General features: G+C 42.0%; 1 protein-coding gene across 2 annotated transcripts in view; it reads left to right on the top strand.

The window, feature by feature from the left end:
* SGMS1 (sphingomyelin synthase 1) overlaps window positions 1–12,680 on the top strand; it is a 99,651-nt gene that overhangs the window by 16,447 nt on the left and 70,524 nt on the right. The gene's annotated exons all lie outside the window — the stretch shown is intronic.

Below are 12,680 nucleotides of genomic sequence, written 5' to 3'. Positions count from 1 at the left end.
ACCTGTATCATGCTGCTTTGGTGAAATCTGCCTTCCAGCTTCTTCCTACTTCCTGTTGATCATAAAATCATTTAGGTTGGAAAAGGCCTGTGAGAACATCAAGTCCAACCATTAACCCAGCTCTGCCAAGTCCATCATTAAACCATCTCCCTGAGCACCACATGTACTTGTGTTTTTAAACACCTCCAGGGATGGTGATTCCACCAAGTCCCTGGACAGCCTGTTACAATGCTTTACCACTCTTTCAATGAACAAATTTTTCCTAATATCTAATCTAAACCTTCCTTGGTGCAAATTGAGGCTGTTTCCTCTTGTCCTGTCTCGTTATCTGGGAGATGGACCCCCACCTGCCTACAGCCTCCTGTGAGGCAGCTGTAGAGAGCAATAATGTCCCCACCAAGTCTCCTCTCCAGGCTAAACAACCCCAGTTCCCTCAGCTGCTTCTCATGAGACTTGTGTCCCAGACCCTTCACCAGCTTTCCTGCTCTTCTCTGGACACGCTCCAGCACCCCTACATCCCTCCTGAAGTGAGGGGCCCAAACCTGAACACAGTATTAAAGGTGCAGCCTCACCAGTGTGGGAAGGGAGCAGGCCACTGCTGAAGGATCACTTTTGTCCATGTATCTAAACATTTTGTGAGCTTAGAATGGAGATCTGTTCTGTGTTGCATGTGTCTGTACCTTTCTTTCTGATTTTGGATTCTCCTCAGAACTAAGTTTTGTTACTGCTTTTGGCTCATATAACTTGTAGTTACAAAAGAGATTCACTAACTTTGAAATTCTCATACCGGAGATATCCTTGCTGAACTACCACTCAAGAGTCACCTGCCCGATATCCTGTGTCTTGCTTTTCCATACCTGACCCAGCTCGTTCAACTGTATTGTTTCCCTATTAAGCAAGAGGCAAAAAAGCAGCATTTGATATAGTTTGTGAAGATGGTGACAGGCTCTTTGTAAGCAGCTTGTGACTGCAGGGAAACCACATGTGAAGGTGACATCGGTGTGACAGTATAAATCTTGCCACTGTGACTCTAGAAATGCTGATTGTGAGTTGAAGGTGTAGCTAATGTAACTGAACGTGAAATGGAAATGGCTTATTCTTGGTGTTTCCAAGTTTGTTTTCAGCTGTTGTGCCTGTGCGTATCCTTTCTTTCCCTCCTGCATCAGATGTTATAACATAAAAATGAAATACATTGTGCAGAGGAATGGGAAATGAGATAGCATGACAGATTGCAGCTTCAGTACCGTTGCAGTGGTGTTTGCACTGTGCTGAGAGGCTTTCTTCTTTCTGGTCACTGAAATCCGTCTAGGTCAGAGTGATGCAGACTGTTCATCCCACAACTGAGACTGAGCCTAATGCTCATCTGCTCTCTGGCCTGTAATTGATTCAGTCTCCAAATAAATAAAAAAAGGTGATTGGAGAAGGCAAAAGGTTGTTTTCTCTGAGATGAGCATAACCCTTGTAAATCTCTGAAAGTCAACAGATTTATTTTCTATGCTGCCATCTTCTGCAGGGACTTGAAAAGGTGTCTGGGTGAGGCGGTCATGAACTGTTAATGGCACTAATTTAAACCACTGGTAGGGGCTATGGCAATGTTTGTTTAGTCTGTCTGTGGTAGACCCATGACTTAACTGGACTAGCTGGGATAGCTGTGCCATTTTATGTGTTTGGATAAGAATTTGAGTGGACTGGGAGGCTGCAGGTCACTTATAATCCAGCATCTTTGTCTACTTTAGTATTGACATGTAAATTCAACGAGACAACTGTGTCTATTGCTCTTTGTACTGACAGGCAGCAAAGACTAAAACCTCCATGGCTTTTAGTTTGACATACTTGAAAGTTGCTACAGCACAGGTGCCATTCGCACGCCTACGTACATGTGTTTCAGAATTAGGCTTTCTCTCCCAGCGGGTTCTTAAAGCATGTGTCTTTGGAGAAGGGAAAAGAGAGATCTAATTTTTAGAGATGCAGGGGTCTTGTGAAACCTAGAGGTGCTGTGTGATCGTTTCAGTGTACGAGAAGCCACCTTTCTGCCTTCCTGTGCTTTCAAAGGTGAAGTACACTTCTTTTCCTTTTTTTACACCCCCCCCCCCCCCCCCCCCTTAAACTAAGGCTTGAAAATCTTGTGTGACTTGCTGCTTCTGTTGTTCATACGTCAGGAAGTTCTGCAGATGGTTTTGTATGTTGCATTTAAGCAAACCAGTTAATTTTGGCACTTAATATGCCTGGTGTTAATTACTTTTCCCCCTGATGTAAGAAAAAACTGGAAAATGAAGTCTGTTTGGTTTTACTGTTACATGGTGGTTGTGATGTGTTCTTGGTCTTGCAACTTGTTCAATATTAAGCGATAACACTCTTTGGGTTATTAGAGCAAGACTGAAATTATCTGTGTTCTCACATAAAAGCTGTGATTATTTCTGCAGGCTAGTGCCAAGGGTCTCTTCAGGGAGCTGTAATAAACTCACTAGCTTTTGCTTAAACTCTTGAGCCTCATCTAGTATTCTTATATATGTTTTGCACAAGACTAGTCTTGAAAAACAATCTTACAGAGCTGAAGTTAACCTCATGGAGGGTAAGCACCAAGTTGACCCAAGTTTATTTCAACTTGCCTTCTTTGGGTTTTTTTTTTTTTGGTGTATTGGATTGTCTGGGTTTCACTACTTGCAGTTCCTGCTTGTCTGAGGTCTCTGACCACACCAGGCAAAGTCCAACTTGTAAGGCAGTATGACTAAGACCTATATGTAAGGCAGTATGAATAAGGAGTATGAAGCTCCATACAGTTTTTAGTACCTTACAAGTAAACGGCTTATCAAACTGAAGGGTTTATTTTTCTGCGCATACATGTTTAGTAATGTCAAAACTTGCTGTTCCATTGCCCTAGTGCTATATAGGATCTCCTAGTATTTTTTAACATTAATATAAAAAGTATGTAGTATGACCTTGCTGTAAACCTGCATATAGTGACGTTAACAGAGCAGGAAAAATTTCCTTACCTGCCAGATAACTGTTTTAAAAGGTTTACTTTTTTTTTCCTGTTTATATTTTGTTAATTCTACATTTGTAATGTAACTTGAGATAAGTCCATTGATGGATTAGGCAGTTTATGGAAGTGAGGAACTGGTGCAGAACCAGCTTGTGGTTGAGAATTTCCTGGCAAGGGCAAACAATGAAACCACAACCCAATAAAAGTATGTGCCGAGAGCTCTGGGATGGGGAGCCTGCACAGCTAAGAAAGGAGACTGTACAGAAAAATGCACTAATCAGTAACTACCTCAGAACCAGTATAGCGGGGCTGGAGGTAACTGTGTGTCATAGCCTGCTCCTTGCTAGGCTAGGTATCCTGGCCTTATTAAGAGGGTACAGCACATCTGCTTTAGCCTTTGCTGCTCTACTAAAACAGGGATCAGGAATCAAATGGTGTTGAGAGCGTGTCTTTAAATGAGAAGAGCTTTGAGCTGGAAAAGGAGATGATTCTTTGCTGCTTTTGAACAGTAACATTCTTAATACTCTGGTCTTCCAGTTCTGTACCCCTGGGTTAATTGAGTTGTTCTGAATTGTGATTTTTGTTTGAAAATCTCCTGTCAACTGTCATGCTTTTGTCTCTTGTGACTGATACGTTAAATTTGTATTGTCTTAAGTAACAGCCTAACTAAGGTGCTTTGGACAAAGTTGTATTTTTAAGGTGGGTATGATGTAAGACTTAAGTGTACTAGATAATCTGCTGGCTAGCTGAATTTCCCTACTGCAAGTGAAACTGCAGACAAGGCTGCAGGGGAACCCTCTTTACTTCTATAGGGGTTTTCCAGATCCCATTCACTGGGGAAGACCCTTAAGTTTTGGTTTACCCTGCTGGACTCTCAAGTTTTTCCTACTGATTTATACAATTATCTACTCTGAAAAAAGTGAGCTATAGTGAAATGGCACCCTTGCTTTGTCCTCTGCTTGTTCTCAATCTTGCTATAACAACCCTTTTTAGCATATTATTAAGAGCATTACACTGCTTTTTATTTTGCTAAAGCAGAACTACAAACATTCTTTTATAGCTGTAAAGCCTTAAGGAAGAAAGTTGCTGGCAATATCTGTAGGAGTTGCAGTTCTTTACTGTGCAAATGCTGAAATCTATGTCTTGGTTTAATGTTACTGGGAGTTAAAATATTTTTGGATATACAAAGCATTTCACATGCTATATAAACTGCTAACGTGCAGCCTTTACCCTCAGAGTGGAATGTAGCCATCTTGAACATTGCAGTGTGAACAAGGACCTCTAATGTAGTTGAGAGCCAGGAGTGGGATGTAGTGGGGCAATGTGTCATATCTAAATGTGAATTTTGATTGTCACATCACATTCCAAGCCATTTTTTGTATGAAAAATTACTGGCATTCATAACCAGATTATTTTTTATTTATGGAAGAGTTTAAAGTATTTTTTTCCCCAAAAAATGCCACTCAGTATTGCTGTGTAGTGAGCAGGAGCAGCTAGACGTGTACTTGAGGAGTGCTGATTTACACCAGCCCAATCAGGTTCCACTGTAGAAAACAAGACCACAGATGATGGCAGAAATGCATTGGTAAGTGCATCTGGTAGGTGTGGTTTAGCACTGACACTAGCAGATGTGCATTCTCCTGCTGTTTGCCAGCGGCATTGTCACTTAGGCAGTGCCATGCTCAGCTGTCATCTGTTGAGGTGGTTGCTGCTCAGTCCTTTTATTCTGTAGGCTGTTTAAATCCTAAAGGAAACATGAAGTATGTTGTTGACATTTGTTGAATGTTGCTAGCAGCATTAGAGGCCAAAGTGATCTGGTTTTTGGGATATTGAGATACTGCTGCCTTGTCAGAGGTGATGCCTCATGAAAGAATGTAAATAATCAGTTGTTCTGCCACTTTTAGTGCTTGAAAATCTTAGTATGGCATCTTAGGAATCATGGAGGAACCTAGTAGGATAAAGTCTATTTCTGTGTAATTTTTCTTGCAGAAGAAAAGCATATTTTCTGGTGTTTGTTATTTTACAGTAAAGGTTTTCTACAGTATCTCCCACATGTTATTACAGAGGGGAAGAGGGTTCTCAACTTGTGGGTTGTAACCTCACTGCTGTTTACAAGAGAGAGCTGAGGAAGGAAACCTGACAGCTTGTGACATCTTAAAAGTTAGGTAGTAATGTAAACGTACCTGCTTGAACCTGTACGTAGCCTGGAAGCCAGAAACAAGGATTTCTTTCCACCCCATTTGTGTGGGAGATAGGATGCAGAAGTAACTGGAAGCCCAAGGAGTGGGCAGCAGCACGAAGACTGCCGTCTCTGAACGGCAAAGGATGTGTTGGACTCCTTGCCAGTTAATGTTATGGACACAAAGAGTTTAAATGGGATCAAGTTGCGGCTGGGGTGGGGGTGGGGGAGTGGAACGCTGAATAAGTATTTGGATGAGAGATTCCCTGAGGGTTACTAAATACAGGCTCAGGAAACTCCTGGAGCTGAAAGTCGTCAAAGCCCCAGACAGAGCCTTGTGTGATACAAGGAACGCTGTTTAGCTGCTGTTACGAGTTGGTTCAACTGATGCAGCGGAACAGCTTTGAGGTGTTCTTTTTGGTTTGTTTGTTTGTTTTGTGGGTTTTTTTGTGTTGTTTTTGTTGCACGGGGATATCATAAAAATAAGAGCACTGAAGCTTGGGGTGGCTGAATTTGAGGGTTGTAATAGTGGAGTCAAATGCCAAACTTACATGGCAGCACCGAAGGGAATCTCTGCAAAAAGTAATTACTGATCTTGGGTGTGCTGGCTTCAGCCCAGAGGTGCTGCAGAAACAGCACCTTCCGTTTTTCCACATAACAGACTTTCTTTGATTAAGTTTTCCTGGGCAGTAATGTGAATTAAGAAGGAGGTTAAAATGGGATAGCTGCCCAAGCATTGTGTATATGGCAGTTTGGTGTTCTGAGATCAATATAATTATCTTGCAGAGCTTTTGTTTAGAAGAGACCCGCATACAAAGTATTGAATGATATTTTAGAGCTTGAAGAGGCTTAAAGAAGCCTCCTTTATAAATTTCAGTGTTGCTAACATCACATTTTTGTATACTCAAAAGATCTTTAACTGCTGCAGCAACACAGGGAAAGCTGCTTGGGCACATTTTAAGTGTATTTTGACAGATGAGCATGGAATATGTTTAGTTGGTTGGGTTTTTTTTGTTGGGGTTTTTTTTTTTTTTTCTACTTCAGTGGAGGTCTTGGTGTGCTTCATGAAGGAGGTTGTTTTTAGCTTACTTGTGAAGGTTGAGCAGTGACCACAAAACTTGTCAGCACATCCCTCCAGCTGTCCTGCTAAGTATCCTCTGACCTCCCTGCCCAGTAGAGCCTTCGACGTCCACTGGTACTTCTGGAATTTGATGCACTCTAAGCAATGCACTGAGGAGCAGCAAGGGCAGTGAGCTGCTGTGTGCCTGTGATGCAGGGTGGCTGACAAAGGAGACATTCAGTCACCAGTAGAGGATCCTGTTCTAGAAGTGAATCTAAACTAATGCTCCTAAACCTGCTGGAGCTGAAAAAAGACACAACGTATCTGGATTTGTGCCCTGATTATTTGTCTTAATCCCTCCAGACTGCAGAGTCTGTAAATGACTCTTTCTGTTCTGCCTGTCCTCCCTTTGAGATCTGCATGTAAACATGCCAGCATCTGTCCTGGTCTCCTCTTCTTCCCATGCCATCATCAACACTACTCTGCAGGAACCATATTCCAACTGGTAAAGTCTCATACTTGTAGTAATTGTTCTTATGTTAAAAGCGGAAAAACCCTTAAGTATGAGAAATAAAATTTCTCAACTCTCTGGTCAATGAAGGATGCGCTTCCTTTTGCCAAACCAGTTACTGTGACTTCTGTCTTTGTAATAGCTTTGTATCAGTTATTACTTCTTCAAGATGCTTGCAAAGGTGGAATATATCTAAGGATTGTTTCAAAGGACATGCAAAATGGGAAGAGCTACGTTTAAACTGCTGTGGTTTGTTTCCAAGTCAGTAGATAACTTGACATGAAGGCTTTTGGGTGAGAAGTCATGCATTTAAATACAGGGTGAATTCTGACACGTGATGTTGCTTGCAGGTTGAGGTGAACTATTTCTGTCTCCATCCTCTTAGTAGATGCATGTAGACTGTGCTTGTTATGGAGTCCTCGGCTTTCATCCCATTCTTCTCCAGTTCCTTTAAAGCTGCTATAGGTACCAATTGATGGAAAATGATCCATGAGATTTCAAACACCCATTTGATTGGTAAAAATAAGCAGTATAATAAGCAATTTGAAGTAGTCCTATTGGTGGCAGAAGATGGGAAACTTCAGTCATGTTACTCTCTGTTCAAAGAGCAGTAGTGAGATCTGTAACTCTCCTTATCACTAACATGTTTGCTTAACGAACTCACAAGATATGTTGTACGAAAGGTCACAGGCGGAAGGGAAGGCTTGTTTCCTTGTCGCTTTTTGGGAAGAGGCATGTGTGAACTTTTATGAGTAGGTTTACTGCTCGCAAGTTAAGGGAGCCCTTGGTGGGTTTGCCAGTAAGCAAGGACCATGTGTTTTGGAAGCGAGTGTTGCAGCAGACAGCTTTGCATTCAAGCAGTTGTTGTAACAGTAGGCCTCCAAGATGATCAGCAAAGCTGGGGCTTTCAAGAAAGTCCTTCTAATAGATACACATGAGTATGTAAGTGTGCACCAAGTGGACTGCTAGTGGGAGTTATATATATAGTGGAAACTTCCTTCCAAAGAACAGTCCAGAAAATAGCTGTTTAGATAATCAGAGCTTGGGTTTTTATAACCTGGGGAAATTATCTAGGTAGGTCTGACTGAGAATATTCTGAAAATGACCTAACTATGAGTTAGTTGCAGTGTGTTTCATTTTATTAATATTTTCTAACCAAGTAATAACTTGATTTTTTAGAATTAACTAATCTGAGCTTTTTATTGTCAAAGTATTTTCAGGTAAATCTGGGAAATCTTGAGCATCTCACCTTACAGGGACAGTTGAAAATATCAGCATGTACCAAGTCACTTCTCAGTGTCCTGACATCCATCTCATGTAAAGATTGCCAAGTGTCCCTGGGGCAGTTGGCACCCTACGGAGACACATGGCAACATTGGGGCCAGATTTGTGGAGAGGAGTGTGTCCTTTAAGGTGTTTTTTGGAAGGCTGAACAACAAGAAGGTGGGAAGGTCTGGGAAGGGAAATGATCATTGTGGAAACAGGGAAAGAGACCACCTGCTGTTAATGGGTTTGCTAGTTGTTGTGTAGTTGTGTGTTAGACCTGCTGTAACATGACCTTGAAATGAATCCAGGCAACAGGCAAAGGGAGTTTTGGAGCTGGTTGTTTCTTACTGGAGGTGGATTCCCCTGTTGTTATATCTGCTCCTCTCTCTGGAATAGTTATTTAGTAAGAGACCTCAAAGATTTGTCATCTTAACTAGTGCTCATGCAGTCTTTTTTTCCCCCCACACTTGCAAAGATTCTACCTCACCTGATTTACAGCATAAAATGGAAATCGAGATTTGGTGGTATATCAACTGGCTTTGTACAGGCTAGTGCAGAAAGTACGTACACATCTTAGATATGAGACTGGGCACAGTAGTGTATTTATGTGCTAAAAGTGCAAATTTTAATAATGAAGAAAGCATTCTTTCTGCAAACAGTATCTTTCATTTGGCACCAAAGTCTTTTGAGCTTCCTCTTCTCAGTTTTGTTCCCAGTCCGATGTCACTGGGACACTGGAAGAACTAAAGAAGGTAATTCCATGAACAATTCGAGCTAATTTACATCCTTATGTTGCCATTGGTCATGATAACAACAGTTTTGTCCAGGCTTTGGGACACTAGGAATGAGTTTGCAGTATGCTAGCTATTTTGCTACCATCTTTCTATGCAAGAAAGATGAAGGGGATGTTTCCGGGCTGCCTCCCCTAGTGCTTCACCAAGCACTGATTAAAAATATGGTGTGTCTGACAGGCAAATTATTTCTAAATTGTCCTAAAATGGAAATGGGACCTAAAAATATTCTGCCTTTTTTTATAGTTAAAGACAAAAATATAAAATGGAAGTTACCCTAAAATATAACAGCAAAAGCTTGGGGGGAATGGGGGGGGGGGGGGAAGTGGTATTTAGGTAATTCCCTAGGTTTTTTTTTCTTACATACCCTTTCATTGGGAGTGAGTGCTACATTCCAATTAGCTGTATGATTTTATTGTCTCTGCAATAAGAGTGCAGAGGCAAACAACTGTAGATTAGGAGCAATTTGCAAAATAGTTCAGTGATCAGCATGCCCTTGGAGATGTTTTCTGTGTAAGAACTGCATCAGAAATTTACTGGCTTCCTATGTTCAAAGGATTAACTATGAGGAGGATTAAAATGACACCTTAGACATCAGCCAAGAATTCTCTCAAAATCCCTTATGTTGTCTTTAAATCAATTAATTTGCCTTCTTTAATCTGCAAGCATACTGGGCTGGCGAACTTGTGCAATTGATCTATTTAGGCTGAATTTCTCCAGTGTATTTGAAGGAATACTTTAGTGCATCTGGCAAATGAGAAGCAAACATGCCTGTGAAATGTGGAAATATAGCTGCCTTCCTGTGCTAGGGTGTAAAATGAAAATGCTGCTGTAATCATTGAGGTGCCTTTTGTAAGCAGCAGCCTGTAACCAGTTAATCCAGCCTTTGCAGATGTTCCTGATCCTTGTGTTTATGTTTGATAAGAAAGTAAGACAACAGCCCACTCTTTCTCCTTTTGTAACAGTGCTGCTTGCATGTATGTGTTAAGTGGGAAGGAAAAGAGGAAGAGGAGAATTCTCAACTCCAAAGCTTCATGACTGTGCTTTGCAGGCACAGCTGATGTGCAGCACAAGGAGACGTTTTTACTTCTGAGAAGTCTTGAAAAGCAGCCCTCAGTACTTAAATGTGGACACTTAGTCTCCTAAATCACGTGTGGTTGGTTCGCTTACAATTCTGCATTCAGGTGGTAGCATTCATCTGAATAACACTTGAATATTAGTAAAAGAAATTATGTGCTCTTTCTGGAAATCCTACAGGTTTCCGCAAGCTGTAATCTATTTAAATGCATTAGTCAGAGGCACAGCTTCAACTCTAAGGCTGTCCTAAGCTTGAGGCTGTGCTGGTTACAATTTATTAGATCAGGTGTTGTCAAACGAATAAGCTAGCAATGCTCCTAGGGAGTGTTTGGGTGCTATTGACAATGACTGACAATTCTTAGCCATCTTGTGATACGGAGAACAAGACTGGCAACTAACTTCAGACATTAATCTTCATAGCATCAAAACCATCAGAATTGCTTCCTAGAGTTCTTCTGCGTTAAAGAAATGCTGCGGATGTTGGAGCAAGTGGTATTGCAGACAGAGCTGAACGTTGTCACATTGTATGCTAAAATGGACACAGGCTTCTCTCATGCCGTTATGGCTAGCTATCACTTAGCAACTCCAGAAACTGAACTAATTCCATAAAGATATTAACATACAGTTTAAGGAAACTGGGCTCTGAACTTGGCAGCCGGTACCCTGCACCTAGCAGGGCAAAAGCCACTGCTGTGCAAACAGGAGGGTCTTCCTCTGGGGGAAGGAGTAGAGAATGGAAGAGTTTGGCATACAGGCTAATTGGTTTAGGTAAGATAGACCTTTTATTTTCTGGAAAGTATACAACAAATGTTAGAGTTTTTAAAAAAATACAGTGAAGTGCCATGTGTGCCTCAAGAAAGACAGGAATGAACTCTAATCAAACCTTGCCATACTGTTCTGCTGTATGCAGTGTAACTTTGGTAGTAAACAAGCTAACGTTCAGTGGGAATTGCTTCTACTTTCTTCTAACTGGCTCAGAAATAACTCTGTGTGGCAGAAAACACATACTTACAGGGTCTGTATGGCTTAATATCAGAGAGTAAGAGGCTACAACTGACATCGAACATCTTGGGAGTGCTTGTGGTGCTCAACAACACATCCAGATTCATGACTTGCTCATAGAAAATGTGTGTTTATGTTTGAGCACCAGTTTATGCTCCATTGTCTCTTGGATCAGGGAGGGAACTGTCCTTCCTAGAAGAGTAGGAAGAGTTTGGAGCTTTCCCTCCAGGTGCAGGGAGGGGTATGACAGGTTGGTTTTCTCATGGTTCGCAGTGATGCTACTCTCAGCAGATGGGTGGCTTTTGGGGCTTCAAAAAACTTGGTAGATGAGTGAGTGCCTGTGAGCAGAGAGTATGATATGTTTGGGAGGGTGGCTGTTGTTACAAGATAAGAGTGTGGTTACTCATGGAAACAGGGCCTTCCTCCTTACTGAAGATGGGCTGGTGGGTGTTGATGGGGTGGATAACTCCTCTTACGTTTTGTAAACATTATCTCTTATTACTACAATCCTACAGCAAACAGGCAGGATAGCATGGCTTTTACTGAGCAGCTCTTCTGCTGGCAGTGCACCACGGCTCTGTCTAGATGGACAAAACCTATTTAACTTCCAGCTTGTTGCAGAAAGGAGTCTTCTGGCTGCTGGAAGCTGGACCAGTGTGTGCTCAGGGTGGGTGTTTGGAGGGGAGGGGTGCCTGATGGCACTCTCCCCGAAGCACTTTGATAGGTTAATCTTGAAGATAAGGCAAGAATGCAATGTAAACCCAAAAGCAAATTTCCAAGTAATCCTAAACAGCTAAAAAGGAGTCCAAGAAAGCAGAATTGCCGTGCCGCAGGCTGCTTGCTTCACAGCAGTCTGTTATTTGGATTTGGTTCTGCTTCAGCAAGCAGAATTTATTTCCAGCCTCCCTAACTAGTATTTCAATGGAAATGTATGGATTGCAGTTTCCTACTAAATGTGAATGGAACAGGGAGACCATCTGTTTTTCCCTTATCTGAAAGTTCAATTGAAATAGCCCTGCAGAGCCCCATGCAAAAGGGGGCTGGTTCTCTTCCGAGTCTCCCCCCTGGTTTTGTCTTCCTTGAAAGTGGGTGTGTGTGTGGCGGGGTGAGTGTTGGATGAAGAGTATATTTGCTTCCCAGCCACAGGGCTGAGTGGTTTGTCTACTGCTGCTGGCTCTAACCTTTGGCTGTGCAGAATGTGGGTAACAGGGATGGAGAGAAGCCTGTTACCTGGGTGCTGCCACTGGAGGATTTTAGTCCCATGCATTTCAATTTTTACATTTTGGGTTTGCTTTGGTGCAAGTTCTTCCTCTCTTTTGTAAATGATCTTGGTTATCTTGAAGACTAGCAGAAAAGACTTGCAGCTTTCATCCTTTGCACCCCTGCATGAGTTTATTTGTCAGCAAAGCCTGTTATCTTGTGTGATGCCTGGTTCAGAGCCTGGGTAACTTTACCAGCTCCCTTCAAAGAACATTTTGAGACTTATTTCTTTAGTTTGTGCTCCAAGTGGCAATGTGTATCCCAAGAGTTGTTCTGCCTGATTACTCTTTTAGTTAAATAAAAGGTGCTCTGGGTATTGCTTTAACTGGGTATGGCTTTCAAGAGCGAAACTGTGAGATTCCCATGACATTAGGAGTAGACAGCTTCTGGTCTATGGTGCCCCAAGATCAAATCCAGTGGTCAGTGGCCCATTTCTGGCAGCTCCATTCTCCATGTTGTTCGGAGGGTGGCAGTCTCATCCAAACCACTTGTTCCTAGTGCAGGCTCGGAGGAAGATGAACCTATGTCCAAGGTAAACACCTGCAGGAAGG

This window comes from Falco peregrinus, chromosome 1 (assembly GCF_023634155.1).
Source record: "Falco peregrinus isolate bFalPer1 chromosome 1, bFalPer1.pri, whole genome shotgun sequence".
Lineage (NCBI taxonomy): Eukaryota > Metazoa > Chordata > Aves > Falconiformes > Falconidae > Falco > Falco peregrinus.
The sequence above is the reverse complement of the archived record's forward strand: the minus strand, read 5'-3'. Positions and strand labels throughout refer to the sequence as shown.